Source organism: Mercenaria mercenaria, unplaced genomic scaffold (genome assembly GCF_021730395.1).
Source record: "Mercenaria mercenaria strain notata unplaced genomic scaffold, MADL_Memer_1 contig_906, whole genome shotgun sequence".
Lineage (NCBI taxonomy): Eukaryota > Metazoa > Mollusca > Bivalvia > Venerida > Veneridae > Mercenaria > Mercenaria mercenaria.
In genome coordinates this window covers 7,770-22,878 of record NW_026463820.1, presented here as the reverse complement: position 1 = coordinate 22,878, position 15,109 = coordinate 7,770, and the positions used below count along the sequence as shown (strand labels likewise).

General features: G+C 34.3%; 1 long non-coding RNA gene across 2 annotated transcripts; it reads left to right on the top strand.

Annotated features, from left to right (window-relative positions):
* The first annotated feature begins 11,929 nt into the window (after positions 1 to 11,929).
* Positions 11,930 to 14,830, top strand: LOC123541202 (uncharacterized). 2 transcript variants are annotated; one of them, XR_008369744.1, is made up of 5 exons: positions 11,930 to 12,040; positions 12,523 to 12,584; positions 13,221 to 13,280; positions 13,617 to 13,673; positions 13,834 to 14,830. It is a non-coding gene; the product is annotated as an uncharacterized LOC123541202 (long non-coding RNA). The 2 variants fall into 2 exon arrangements; XR_008369743.1 differs by lacking the exon at positions 11,930 to 12,040 and having other exon boundaries at positions 12,426 to 12,584.
* The last annotated feature ends 279 nt before the right edge of the window (positions 14,831 to 15,109 follow it).

The window sequence follows — 15,109 nt, the reverse complement described above, 5'->3', positions numbered from 1 at the left end:
ATAGAAATACGTGGATTTTCCTTGCGAATCGGAGAAATTATCGGCCATTTTTCCGTGTAAGCGTGTTCCCCCACACTGGAAATATACATTAGCCTATGTAAGATCATTACGGAAGGAGTGACATGAAAGGCACGTGCAGTTTCCTGCAAAAGATTTTGGGTTATAGATGAAAGAACATCATTTGATTTTACTCCATTATTTTATACTGCATTTACAATTGTTGCATTTATATTATATATTGCGTTTATATTAAAATCAGTTTACAAGACGACCTGGGATATACCCAAGTAGTAACATTTGTATGCGCGCATGAAGACATTTGATTTTATTTAATGGTATTAAAACACTGAATTCATTAGAGCGGTAGGTATAAATTGTTTACAAAATAACAATAGGTCATGGTTGCACAGTGAGAAGCAGATGACCCGACTTTCCTCTGGATTACCGCTTTTCCTTTCCTCAGATAGAAAGAGGGTCGATTTGATAAGGGATATTGTGACTAAAATCATTCGTCCTCCATCTCAAAATCATTTGGGGAAATTGGCAATTACTTGCGGAGAACAGATTTTTACTGGTACGGAATCCAGGAACTCTGGTTAGGTTAACTGCCCGTTACTGTTGAAAGACAATACAAATCACAAATGACCTACAATAAATTATTACAAACAAATGTCGGGTCTTTCGATATTTTAGATATTCTTTAAACACAAATATAGCTTAGATATTGTGTTTTAAAATTAATTGTATAGGGATTTTATCTTTTATTCATAAAATAAAATATTTCACACCGTTAATAACATATCAGTGACATTAATTGACTCGACATACTCTTAGTTGTGAAACTTCGTACAAGTATTTTAAAATTGTTCAGAAAATTTTGAGTTGTTGACTTACTATTTTTTATAAGTCAAAAAAAAAAAAAAAAAAAAAAAAAAGAAGTATAAAAACACATGTTTATAGAAATAACGCGGTTAGATCTAAATGGTTTAAAAGATTTGAACTCGCGGCTAAAAATATAAAATCTAAATATGGTTTGCAACTCACCATCAAAGATGTTTATGATAAAAATAGTACTTTCTGCCGTTACTGACAGAAAAAAAGTTTTACGGGATTTGTTGAGAAACCGATCTCTCATACCACTGCCACCAGGCATAAAATTTCATTTCAATCGTCGTGCGTACCGATTGCATCAAAGAGACTTAGACAAACTATGTCATAATTTTACTTAAATGAACTAGCTACATGTGTCTGCTAGTTGCGGTGCGCTTGAGTTATCTTTCTTGTCTCTAGACTCTTTAACATTTACGTAAACAATTGACTTTTTCAAAAACTTTAATTACACTTTATTCTTTCTTTAAAAATGCCGCTTAAACAAAATCAACTTGAGTATAATTCCGAAATACAGTTCATGTAAAACATGTTTAACTGATCATCAAAATATCTAGATCTAGAATCTACTTTCAGTTTCACTTTTGCATTTAACTCGGCTCTAAACATTTAATTGTCTTATAAAACAACTTTTGGTTATCAGTTTCATAATTAGAACAAAACTCCCGCGTATCTGTCCGAGAGAGAATTGTGGGTATTGGTTATGGCGGACGTTTTAAAATCTGCTCCGTAAAATTTGAAAATAAACTGGGTTTAAAGTGGAGTAAAAGTGTATTTTGTGGTTTGGAACTGAACATTTGGACTTTAAAATGTCATATAAAGGTAAATTTGCGCCTTTGAGCGAAGATTTTGTGCACAATACAAAAAAAAACAAAATGCAAACGCCGTTCGTCGAGTGCCACGTCAACCACAGGCACCTGGTTGCACTGATGGTAGTTTTAAGTAAATGAGCAAGTACCGAACTGTTGGTGCTTTAAACCTCTGAAGTAGCGCTCTCTGAGTACAAATATATCAACAATATGTCGAAAATTCGCTTTTTAAAGAATCTTAAAAATTTGGTCTGAGGATAGATATAAAGTGAAGGTATTGCACTCCGCCATTATCGGCAACGGAACTACGGTCGACTGTTTTGCAAACGGTAGTAAAAACAAAGAGAAATATCAAACAGGGAATGCCACGCACCAAAAGCGCAGCCTCCTCAAAATGAACCCCCCAGCACGCAAACGCGTGCACCACACACACACACACACACACACACACACACACTCAAAGCTTACACATCAGGACAAAACGAACCACACACACACACACACACACACTCAAAGCCAACACATAAGGACAAGACGAACAATAAGCATACACACACGCGCGCACACGAAGTCAACACACAAGGACAAAACGAACAAACAAAGGAACACAGTGGGGCACCGCCTTGGAACGGTCAGTGGCAAAAACACCACTGGGGAGCTTAAACCGGTTTATGGTGCGCACCCAACCTCACTCTTACAGTAAACCACTAATTTATCGTGGCGTGGTAACTAGAACTACCTAACTTATGTCATGCGTTAATATTACATATTAACTCTGTATTACTAAAACAGATCAATGAAACAGACTGTAAAACGAACTGGAGTACATGTCGCTTTTTGCCTACAGAGCCAGAACCATAACACAAGACACGTGGACAAAGATTGTACAAGAATTATCATTACAATTTTTCACAGAATTCATGATGGACCTCCAGAAATTTATAATTTTAACATGACATTACCGTACGTTAGGGGTTCTAACTGACCAATCAGAGAACTGCATTTTCGAGTATCTGCCAGTTTCCACTTGGGTATATCGAAGTATATTTACAATGAAAATAAAGTGACTAGAAATAAATATCACACTATTTTAGATATCAAATTAAGATTTTTCACAGCACATGCTTCAGATGATGCTACAAACAACAAAACTTTGAAGTTTTGTTCAAATATTATATGGATTTAATACCTTTTTTTAGTTTAAAGTTTGAGATTTTACAAAGGGGTCTACGATAAAGTCCGAGTGAAATGTAATAATCACCAAAGTGGAAATAAGTATCATTGCGCAATGTTTTGGACATGATAAAATTATGAATGGTAATAATAGTTACTGATCTGGTCTATTGCTGTACAGTTATTTTTTCTTGTCTCTTGACATGGTATTTTTCAAACATCTGATGTTGTTGGAGGAATACATAACGTGTTCCTGCAGGTATAATTTCATTAGACACCTGGGTAGAACCACCAACCTTCCATGTACCAGGATAAATTCTTCAAGCGAAAGATTTCTACACCAAAGTAGGACTTATAATCCACACTGGTGAAGAGCATGTAAATGTAACCCCTCAGTTATGATGATAGTCTGTGTAAATGTTTACTTACCAGCACTATGTAGGGTTATGGAATAACCTTTTTGACATTTCACTGGTTTAAGACCACAAACACTATAATAATCTATTTCATTTTCAAACTTAAAATTATCAATCCGTATTTAAACAAATCACCACTTTATCTTAGACAAAACTGACTTCAAAAACTTAAAATTCTATAGCCTTCTGAACATTGCCCCCATAATATCTGAAATTTCCACCGGTAAAATGGATATTCTCAAATTGCTAGCTAACCTAAAACCAGACAAAGCTGCAGGACCAGACCATTTTTGTCCAGTTGTCCTCCAGGAACCTAATGATGAAATTGTTGATGTTCTACTGATAATCTTCCATAGTCTATCTCCTCAGGCACTGTTCCCACAAAATGGAGATAAGATTTTGTTTGCCCTCTATTCAAGAAGGGGGACCCGCATGACTTGGCAAATTATCTGTTATATCATTCACTGTGTAAAACACTAGAACACATCTATGCCTCCGATGTCTCTGTCCACCTTTCTAAACGTAACATTTTTTATGACCTCCAACATGGCGTTTCTGAAGGAGATATTGTAAAACTCAACTAATTGAGTTAATAGATGAGCTGATTAACAGCATTTCCAGTCGTAAACAAACTGACTTAATTGTACTCGACTTCAGTAAGACTTTTGTTAAGATCATGGTGTCTGTCCACAAGTCATCAAGTGGTATTATGCATTTCTACTTGATAGAAAGTCAATTTGTAGTTTTTGAGGGCGAAATTCCAAAGAAGTACCAATGGCATATGGGTTTCCACAAGGTTCCATCCTTAGACCTCAGTATTTTCTATTTTATATTAGCGATCTCCCATTTTCAATCAAGTCTCAAATCCGACACTTTGCCGACGATAATGTAATATACATATACCTTATTATGATATCAATTCTGTGGATGGCAAGAAAATCCTCCAGGAAAATCTTAACAAGCTAGAACAATGGGAAAATGGGTGGGACATGGAGTTTAATCCTTCTAAATTAGGCACTACATGTCACAAAAATCAAAGCTGTCATCAAAACCAAATATTTACTCCATGGCTGTATTTTATAGTTAATTGTCAGTACAAAATAGTGTGACAGATGTAAAATATCACTTAATTATCTTTAAATGCTAATAAACGCTTAATTTCATAATCATAAAAGGAAACATCGCAACAACCAACGAAAACGTCAAAACATAAGCATACAAATACTTGTCCGTCCACAGCTAGAATATGCATATACCATCTTGCACCCAAGTAATACTATGGAATAACCTTGACCTTGTAGAATAACCTGACCACAAAGTTTCAGATGTACTGTGGAATAATCTTGACCACCCTGACCATGAAGCTTTCAAAGTGGTTGTAGCAACCATAAAGTACATGTACTAGACCAGAGTGCTATGGTTTTCTTTTTATCTTTTAATGCTTGTTCTTTTTTAATCACATTTACTATGCTAACATTCCTTTAGCCTTTTCATTTTAGCTGATGTCGGACCCATCAGTCTTTTAGAACTCTTTTTCAACTTAACTAGCAAGTCGACGTGTATCCCATGTCTCTATCAGTCGAGAGATGACTTGACATTATGAGAGAGAGAGAGAGAGAGAAAGAGAGAGATTACCTGCCTGCAGCCACTTATGAAGTATATACCTACCTTTCATACAGAAATACATTTTCAATTTTTATAAATTAAATATCTGACATGTGCATTGTGAATAAGTTCTTTTTCTATAATTTAATGTTGTGAGCTTGTTTTTGACCTTGTGTAACCAATTTATTTTTATTACATAGTTTAAAAAAAGACAACAGTCATGATCAACGCTCAAAAGCCGGAAATAATTTAGTGGTTCAAAACCTTTTCATTACCCGTCATACACCGGTCATACACTTCCGTTGCCTCGTCAGGCATACCTTATATGTGAATAATATACCGATACCTAAAATTTTAGCTTTATTTATAAAAGGGATTTGCTTACAGTAAATCAACTTTTTGAATACAGGGAGTACTGATGCACGTATTAAAACCAACAAACAGTAGGTACAGGCCAATATAGGAAAAATACTATCAGTGCAACCGAGTGCCTGTGACGTCAACAAACGGATCACCCCACCCATTTGATGTACCCGGCCATTGTTTCGTGCCTCCTTCAAAAGAGAAGTTTGTGAATCTCGATATGGGAGAGAAAATGAATAGCCTATTTGACATGATGGTCCAATTTGGTCCAATTAACTTTAAACTAGAATGTATTAATAGGCACATGTATTACACTGCGGCGGCACACGACGTAACCGAGTCAAGGTTACGCTTACTCGAGTATAAAAGTATCGACACTGAGGCCCGTCAGCTGCGTGGTAACCTCATATTTAACGGCCATCCTGAATTTGATTCTGACGACTGCGTCTTAATAATCACGGATTTCATTAGAAAGAGGCTTCAAATTAACATAGATACATTTAAAATCACAAAGGCTTTCCGAATCGGGAGACGACAAGTTACTCGTGCGCGCCCCAATGTGAAACCTCGACACCGTCCAATTCTGGTGACGTTTAGTGACCCTGCTGACACTGACCGAATACTTGATAATGCCACACTGCTAAAGGCTCCGATTTCGGTGTCTCTCGTGACTATCCGAGGGAGATTCGTAGGGCACGCCAGGAACTATGGCCTGAATATAAGGCGGCCAGAAATAAGTATGGTGCTAGGAATGTGAAGTTGAAGTTCCCTGCAGCTCTGGAAATTAATGGTGATACCGTGCGCAACTTATTTCCTGGATGGTTTGATGTTCTCCGTGGATCGAGAAACTCGGACGTTAAAAGTCGAATCCAGGAGAAATTTCAGCGTGCTGCTGAGGCCTCTATTAAAGCCTCTGCTAATATGTCCACCACCGTTGAGGACATCGCCGACGATGACCCGGTGCACGGCGGAGACGACACTCAACAGGTAGAGGAGCATCTCAGTGCCAATGACCTAAGCGAGAGTAACGACAATGCTCCCTCACGTGATATTCCTCGCACTTTCACGGACTATCTGCTAGAGGTTCACCGGCCACTGCAACAGCCTGAGCTTGAGCCACGTATGACAGATAGTGCTGATAGCAACACCGGTTGCGTGAACACTGGACAGTAGGAACTCACGGGGTCTGTGGCGTTCTGTGAACAGTGTCTGAATTTGCCTTGTTCCTGTAAGCAGAGGGTTTGTGTACATTTACAAAATTCATATGTTGTATATGGGGATATATTGTTTGAAAAAGATAAACTTTATAAGTCTGAACCAGGCGATCATAGTTGTCCTGAACCTAACATTGTATCGAATGAAAATGTGTGTAACTCGACTGAACCAAACTTTTGTGAACAAAATTTGAAAATAGGTAGCCTAAATGTCTGTTGTTTAAAGACAAGGCTTAATTACCCAGAATTTATGAAAATGATCGAACAGTTTTCTATATTTTGTGTAACTGAAACGAAACTCGACAAATTTGATATTATCGATATTCCGAACTATACATTTTTCTCAAAGCCGCGTTCAGAAAGATTTAAACGCAAATCAGGAGAGATTGGTTATTTTATTCACAATTCTATTCTTTCACAGTGTAGTAAAGTTAACAATACTGGACGCAAGTTACTTGAAATATGTAAAAGTAATAACCTTTTTATACTGAATGGAAGGGTAGATAAAGATAAATCTCGTGGCATGTTAACATTTCGAGATCATTCTGTAATAGATTATTCTATCTCTTCAGCAAATTGTTTACAGTACATCAGTGATTTTGATGTAGTTGAGCTTGATACTTTATTCTCTGACGGCCACCGAATTTTAACCATGGACCTGACCATTACCACCCCGCTCAGAAAACCGCATGTGTCTCAGGACCCCCCGTCACAGTCCCATACCCCTAAGAGACACCCAAAATGGATTGGCAGTAAGCAAAACGACTTTGATCAAAACCTAAACCCTGCGTGTCTACAAGAGTTAAGTTGTTTACTTAACTCACCCGTAGAAAATTCCAATGTTAAACAGCATGTTAACAAGGTTACCGAAAAAATGTCACAAATCTTTGCCCAATCTGCCGAATTGACATTTGCACGCGGTAAATACTTTACCCCAACACAAAACAATGAGATAACAACCTTTCCTCTAAACCCTGGTTTGGGCCTCAATGTCGGCGGGCAAGAAATAATTACAATAAAGCACGCAAAACTTACCAACTGCATAAAAACGACCTCAATAAATCCAGGTTAAAATCCGCCAGTAAGCACTATAAACAGACCATGAATGTTTTTATAAATAAACACAGGTATAATAATGAACGAAAATTGCGTGCAATGAGTTCGCATAAACCTAAGGATTATTGGAGATATTTAACTAGCCTGTCTCATAGGGAAGCGGAAAAAATGCCGAGCGTTTCTGAATTTTATGATTATTTTAAAGATGTTAATTCCTTCCAACCGGATGACGGTTGTAATTTGAATGAGCCACCATCGTTTATTGAAAATAATAATGCCTTAAATAGGAAAATTTCAGAGACGGAAATTTTAAAAGTTATTTCTAAGCTAAATAATGGTAAAGCTGCATCCCAAATTGATAATATAAATAATGAGTACTTGAAAAGTACACGAACGGTCATGGTCCCTTTTTATGTTTCTCTTTTTAATACTATTCTGGATTCGGGTGTCCTACAAGACTCTTGGTTAATTGGATGTATTAAACCCATTTTTTTTTTAAAAAAAGGGTCCCCGCTAAACCCCACGAATTATAGGCCTATCACAATACTAAGTTGTCTCGGAAAAGTTTTTACAGCGGTACTTAACAACCGTATAAATGAATTTCTTAACGATAACCATCTTTTAAATGAAAATCATACCGGATTTAGATCCGGGTACTCTACTAGTGACCATATATTCACCCTTTACTTCCTTATTGAAAAATTAAGGTCAGAGAAGAAAAAGTTGATGTGCTCCTTTATAGATTTTTCAGTTGCCTTCGATTCATTGTGGCGAGTTGGACTTTGGAATAAATTGTATGAAACTGGCATATCAGGCAAAATCCTTAACGTCATCCGTAATATGTATTCTGACATTAAGTCATGCGTCAATGTTAATGGTCAAACATCTGCCTTCTTTTCTAGCTTCACCGGGGTGAGACAGGGTGAGAATCTCTCGCCTGTTCTCTTTTCCCTATACCTTAATGACCTAGAATCTGTCCTCATTCGAGATGACAACGGCATCATAATTGATTTTCACGGGAATAACGCCCTTCACTTTTTGAAAATATTTGTACTACTCTATGCAGACGATACAATTATTATAGGTGAAAATGAGACTAATTTCCAGTCATGCCTAGATAACTTCTATAACTATTGTCATATGTGGAGGTTAAAAATTAATTTCTCTAAAACAAAAGTTGTCGTCTTTGGTACTAATAAACACAGCAAGTACATTTTCAAAATTAATGGCCAATCTATTGAAACTGTTAAAGAATATAAATATTTAGGTGTAATTTTCTCAAGCTCTGGATCTTTTCTATCTTGTAGAAAACACGTAGTTTCAGAGGCAAATAAAGCCATGAACTTGTTATATATGAGGATCAATAACCTTGACCTTCCTATCGATTTACAATTGAAGTTATTCGACCACACAGTCCTCCCTATTCTAACGTACGGGAGTGATATATGGGGTTTTGAAAATTTGGATATGGTAGAGCAAGTCCAAACCAATTTTCTACGCAAAATTACTAAGACCAGAAAAAGTACCCCTAGATATATGTTGTATGCTGAACTTGGACGCTACCCTATCGAAATAATCATTAAATCCGGAATGGTCAACTTCTGGAACAAGTTAATTCTGTCCCAAAACACTAAATATTCCTATAATTGTTATCTACATATGATACAGTCAACTCATACCTTTAAATGGGCTGCTTTCATTAAACAAATCATTGACTAAACTGGAAATTCTCACTTATGGTTGAACCAGCACTCACTAAGTTGTAAAACTATACATAAGCAGGTTAAACGTACTTTGATTGATCAATACATACAGGCCTGGTCCTCGAAACTTGAAACTTCAAATAAGGGAAAAATGTATAGTTGTTTTAAAGATAGCATATCCTTTGAGGAATATTTTACTTTACTTCCGAATTCCCTTAGACTCCCAATTATGCATTTCCGTACAGGCAACCATAGATTCCCAATAGAAACATGCCAGTGGAGCCAGTCATTTATTCCACACGAGGAGCGTAAATGTGTTCTGTGCCCTTTAAATGACTTGGGAGACGAATTTCATTACTTACTTGTATGCCCATTCTTTAAAGAAAAGCGAACTAAACTTATCCCTAGAAAACTCTATACAAGACCTAATATCCCGAAATTCAAGGAACTGCTTGCCACTAGAAATCCGAAACAGCTGACGAATCTTGCTAAATACGTTCGGTTTATCATGAATGCCTTTAGCCGTCCACAAGTTTAAATTTATCGTGACAGTATTCATTTAATATGCCCGTTCACTAATTTACTTTATATATATATATCTTATTACAGTATTCATCTAGGTCTGTTCATAAGTTTAAATATATAGTTACAGTATTGATCTATGTCCGTTCACAACTTTATTTTCTTTTCTTTGTTTCAGTATTCATCTATGTTCGTTTTATACTTACAGTATTCATCTAGGTCCGTTCACATGTATAAATTTACAGTTATAGTATTAATCTATGCCCGTTCACAATTTTAAATTTAGAGTTACAGTACAACTTTAATGTTTTTAATTTCAGAATTCATTTTTGTTCGGTTTATAGATACAGTACTCATCTATGTCCGTTCACGTGTTTTAATTTATAGCTTCAGTATTCAAGTATGCCCGTTTACAAGTTTAATTCTATATTTACAGACTATTCATCTACGCCTTTTCACAACTTTAATTTTTTAGTTTTAGTATTCATCTATGGCCGTTTTATAGTTACAGTATTCATTAATGTCCGTTCACAATTTTAAAATTTAAAGTTACAGTATTCACTTAAGTCCATTTTAAAGGTACTGTAACAGTACTCGTATATGTCCGTTCATAAGTTTAAATTTATAGTTACAGTATCTATCTATGTATAATCCATTGTTATATGTTTTTGTAGTTGTTAATATTGTTTTTATTAAGAAAAACAAACAAACATAAATGGCTGTGACAATCGGTGATTACTGCCCCTGCCCGTATATACAAACTACAAGCACTCTTGTCGTCCGTTTTATGTATTTCTGCAACATATTAAATTTAGATAAAACAAAAGAAAAAGATTAACCACTTTCCCCACAAACATAAAATGTATATATCACCAATACCAATACCCGCTTGTGAATTTCTTGTATATATGTTTTGCGCACATGTTATTGCAAAATGTTAATGAATCTGTGCTTCTTCAATAAAGTTATGTTCTGTTCTGTTCTGTTCTGATGCTCGGTTGCTTAGAGATGATCACGTTATCCTGTATCTTTCACAGAAAAGTGAGGCTAAAAATTGCGAAAAAAGTGGAAATTCAATATGAGCCGGACCGAGTGTCAAGCTGATTTTTTTCTGAAAATGTATATTTTAGTTACCTTATTTTCTCAGCAAAACTTCAGCAAAACTTCAGTTTGACACCAGGTCCGGCTCACAATGAAAATCGTGTATGTATTGTGTAAAATAGCGTGTAAAAACTGTAAAAGTCACGGACCTCGAGTATTTTAAAGGTCTGAGTCGTACAAATAACTTGGTTTTGAAGTTTTTTTAAAGTCATACTTTTAACGGTTATGATCTGTTTTGTTTTAGACAGTTAAAATTTCAATTATGGAGTTTTCATATTCTAATTATTTAGGGGGCCATTTCGCATATCTTATCATATCCCGTCCGTTGTTTGTCACAGGGTACCGAATGTAAACTATCTAAAATATAAACCTTTATATAAACGGTCATTAAATACGTATTCCACTGATGGTAGGAAAGTTTTTATAGCTGTGGCAATTTGCGTTCGATTTATGATTCAGACATGTTTATGTCTTGATTTAGCATTTTTAGATAGTTTAGGAATAAAAAAAACATATTCAAAATACGACCAAACTTCAATTCTAAAGAAAAGTCATTTTTACTTAAAATATGGAGTCTAGTCGCTATAATTACAATATTTGCTACAATTCCTATTTATGATATTGATATTTGTGGCGAAAACTGTCATAAGAAGGTTAAAGGCGTACGTAGGATTTATATAGGCAGATGGCCCCCAATTTTTGAAAAATAATAAGATCGATGACAGTGTTGAAAATCGACAGTTTTCACTAAAATAAACTTTAAACTACCGAACTGTGTCGTTTTTAATAATAACAAATTCTCAGTATTGATGTAAAATGGATTTAAAATACGACCGTACAGGCATTTCGCGTTAAAATTGCTGAATTCGGCCATTTCAGACTCAAAATTCGCTTATTAGCAACCCTTGCTTCAAGTAACAATTTATAACAGCTATTTCATTTGTTAATTCTATTTAATATTTTCCTAACCAGAAACTGAAGCAAGGGTTGCTAATAAATGAATTTTGGAAAAAATGATATTATTTGTCTGGCCTTTCTCACGTATAAGAGTGGCCTCCTTGAAGCCAGGTGCTCGTTGCCAGGCAATATTATAGGTGGCGCCGCTGTCAACATGTGCATGTGAAAACGAAAGTAGATTGTTTATCTAGGAATTATTACAACATTTTACCCTTCTACGTTAAATTTTTAAGGTAAGTAGATAAAATGCTATTTTGTTGTGTTAAATAACTAGGGAAGTATTCATTCAATTCTATTTCAATGGAAATGGAGCAGAATTATTGACATACAAGTGGCACAACGGTGCAGACTGTTAATGTTACCTCACAGTTGGAAGACAAAAAATCTACTGACACAGTGAAAGTGTTTACATTTTGCATTATTTATCTGATTCAACCTGATGAATGGTGTGTACTCATTGAATACATGTACTGTATATTAAATTAATGAAGCAGTAATTTGACAAATACAAGCAATGAGACATTGTTCATTGTTTAAAATATGGAATATTTTTCTGGTGTCCTTCACAAATGAGACAATCCTTGAGATATAAAAGAAATGCTTCAAGGTCAACAGAATATGATTGAAATTAAGTATTGTAATTTCTTATTATCATTATTATTGACATATTGTGATGTCTTGCACTAATCAGTGTTTGTTTTGTATCATATTTCAGATATAAAAGTATGAATATTGAGATGATTATTTAGTTACCTTCAACTGGTCAGTGGCCAAAAGGTATGTCTTTTTGATAACTGTAAACTTTTCCTTAAACACTTTTTCTTATGATAATTATAGGCCTCCCAAGTTAATCTGCACAGTTCTTACCATCTATCTACTTTGTTTCTGCTGAATGTATAAACACTTTAAAATAACTATTCTATATTCTGTATATATCCAGGGTTGCAGTGTATCACATTCTCTTTTTGAAATTTCTGTGACCTATATTTTCTAGAGTAAAAGAAAATGTTTGTCATGTTTATGCAAGAGTAAGACCAGATCAACTGAGACCCAAAATATAGTTGTGGTGTGTGACTTACTTGTTCTCATGACATAATGAAAGATCAGCTGCTGTGGAATGCCAGTCATACACATGTACCTGCCAGAACATTACCTTTTAATTCAAGAAAGTTGCTTTTAAATCAATTTTGTGGCTTTATATCTATAAACCTGAGGTCATATTCATAAAGCTTCTAAGATTATTTTCATCTAAGATATTCTATATTTTGTTAGAAACCTGAAGCTGAAATATTTTCTTATTTAAAATATGAGAAACATTATGAATATGTCCTCTGTAATTAAATTAATTGATGAATCACACACTTATGCATATTGGTTATGTCATAAAATATTATTTGACTTTTTTTATTTTAGGGAGTATTTCTGTGTGTCTTGAAGCATTGAATGCCCCAAAACAACCAGTATGATAAGAAGGTAATTTAGAACTCTTTTCCATGCCTTTCACAAAATTACAAAACCTATAACTGAGGAATTGAATTACCTAAGGAAGACCTGATAAATAAAACTTCAAAACACTAATTATGCCCTGATTTACACACAGATTGTTCCTTGCATTTTTATTTTTATAAAGATGAGGAGATAGTTCATGTATATATTTGTTTCTGCACAGGATTCAGGATCAATTTTCTATCAACTATGACAAAAGCAGACAGATTTCAATATATGTCATAACAAAATTCAATATTTCAGGAACTTCATTTCAAAAGGATATATTAAAAATTTGTCAAGTTGCTTTATATTACATTACAGACCAGAGTATACAGCTTCCCAAAATGTTGAAAGACTAAGCTGTTTTTCTATGGACTTGTAATTATTTTGAATGTTTGATTTCTCTTTTTTTAATCTTATGATTGAATATTTCATTTCAATTAGTCATGAGACTTTTTCTAGTAATTTGCATCTACATTTCAACATGTTTACACATTTTGTTTACACAGAAAGATATGTTTTACTTCTTTCATTCTAGGTATACTATCTGGGTTGAAAACAGCCACAGACAATGAATTTGGAGGTGCATGCTGGAGCATCAGAAATTACATACTTGGAATAAATAATTGCACAATACACATTTACTGAGAAGTGACTAATGTTTATGTTAAAGTGCAATATCCATATTTGTAACATTTACTTGGGGGTAATAGTTACAGTGTTGAAAGAGACTACCAGTGTTACATTTCAATCTAAGTTACAGTGTGGATGCTAACTCTAAATTCTTGATAATCAAGTGTTTTTAATAACTTATGAATACTAATTATTTATCAAACTGTTTAATTTATCACATTCCTACATCATTATTTTATATAAAATGCTTGTAGTTATATAATATATGTCAGGTTAAATGGTAATACATTTTGTTTCTGTGTAAATATCTTGCTTTTTGAAAAATGAAAATGATACATTCAGTGGCCATCATCTGTCAAAAAGTTATTATAAATGCATCAAAACTGATGGAAAGTTATGCAGTAACTTTTCACAAGTTCATGGAATAGCATAATATCCATAGCATTGTATAGTTTTCCTAACCTGTATCTGGGGCCATCATAAATTAATTGCTAGATTAATTTTTCTTCACAAGGGAAAGGAAGTTTTTTTTAATTCATTTTTAATTTCAGATATTTTATTTTTGCTTTAATGAGGATTTAAAGAGAAAAACTGACATAATTATAATAGTTATTTTTGTCAAATGGATTTGATTATAAGCAATAACAACTGACAGTTAATAATTTATAACATTCTTTATAGAAATATTCCATAGATGATCTTGGAAACTAAAAATAGTAAGGGTAGGCATAAATATAGTGGGAGTGGATGATAATCTAACAATTAATATAGTATGGCCTTACAAATATAAATCCGTAAATACTTACTGGCAATAATATTGATTAGGTATGATGCAGCTATATGATAAATATATATTTTTGAATGGTGATTTGTTATGAGAAAAAAAGCTGATATATACAGTCTAGAGTCTTCTAGTAAGCTGCATAATTATGATTGGAACTAGCTCCATATTTCCTTTCTTTAACTTCATAATAAAATAGCCAAGTATCACAATTATATGAATTCTAATGTCAGTTGTGTAAACAACTGAAAATGCATTGCATTCATTTTCTAAAGTAATAGTTAGCATTTGGTCATATCTCATATTTGGCCTTCGATAACTGGAAAGGGAAGGCAACAAATGGAATTTATGATTATACACCAAATATGGAGAAACTGATCAATAGCAGAATGCTTTAGCT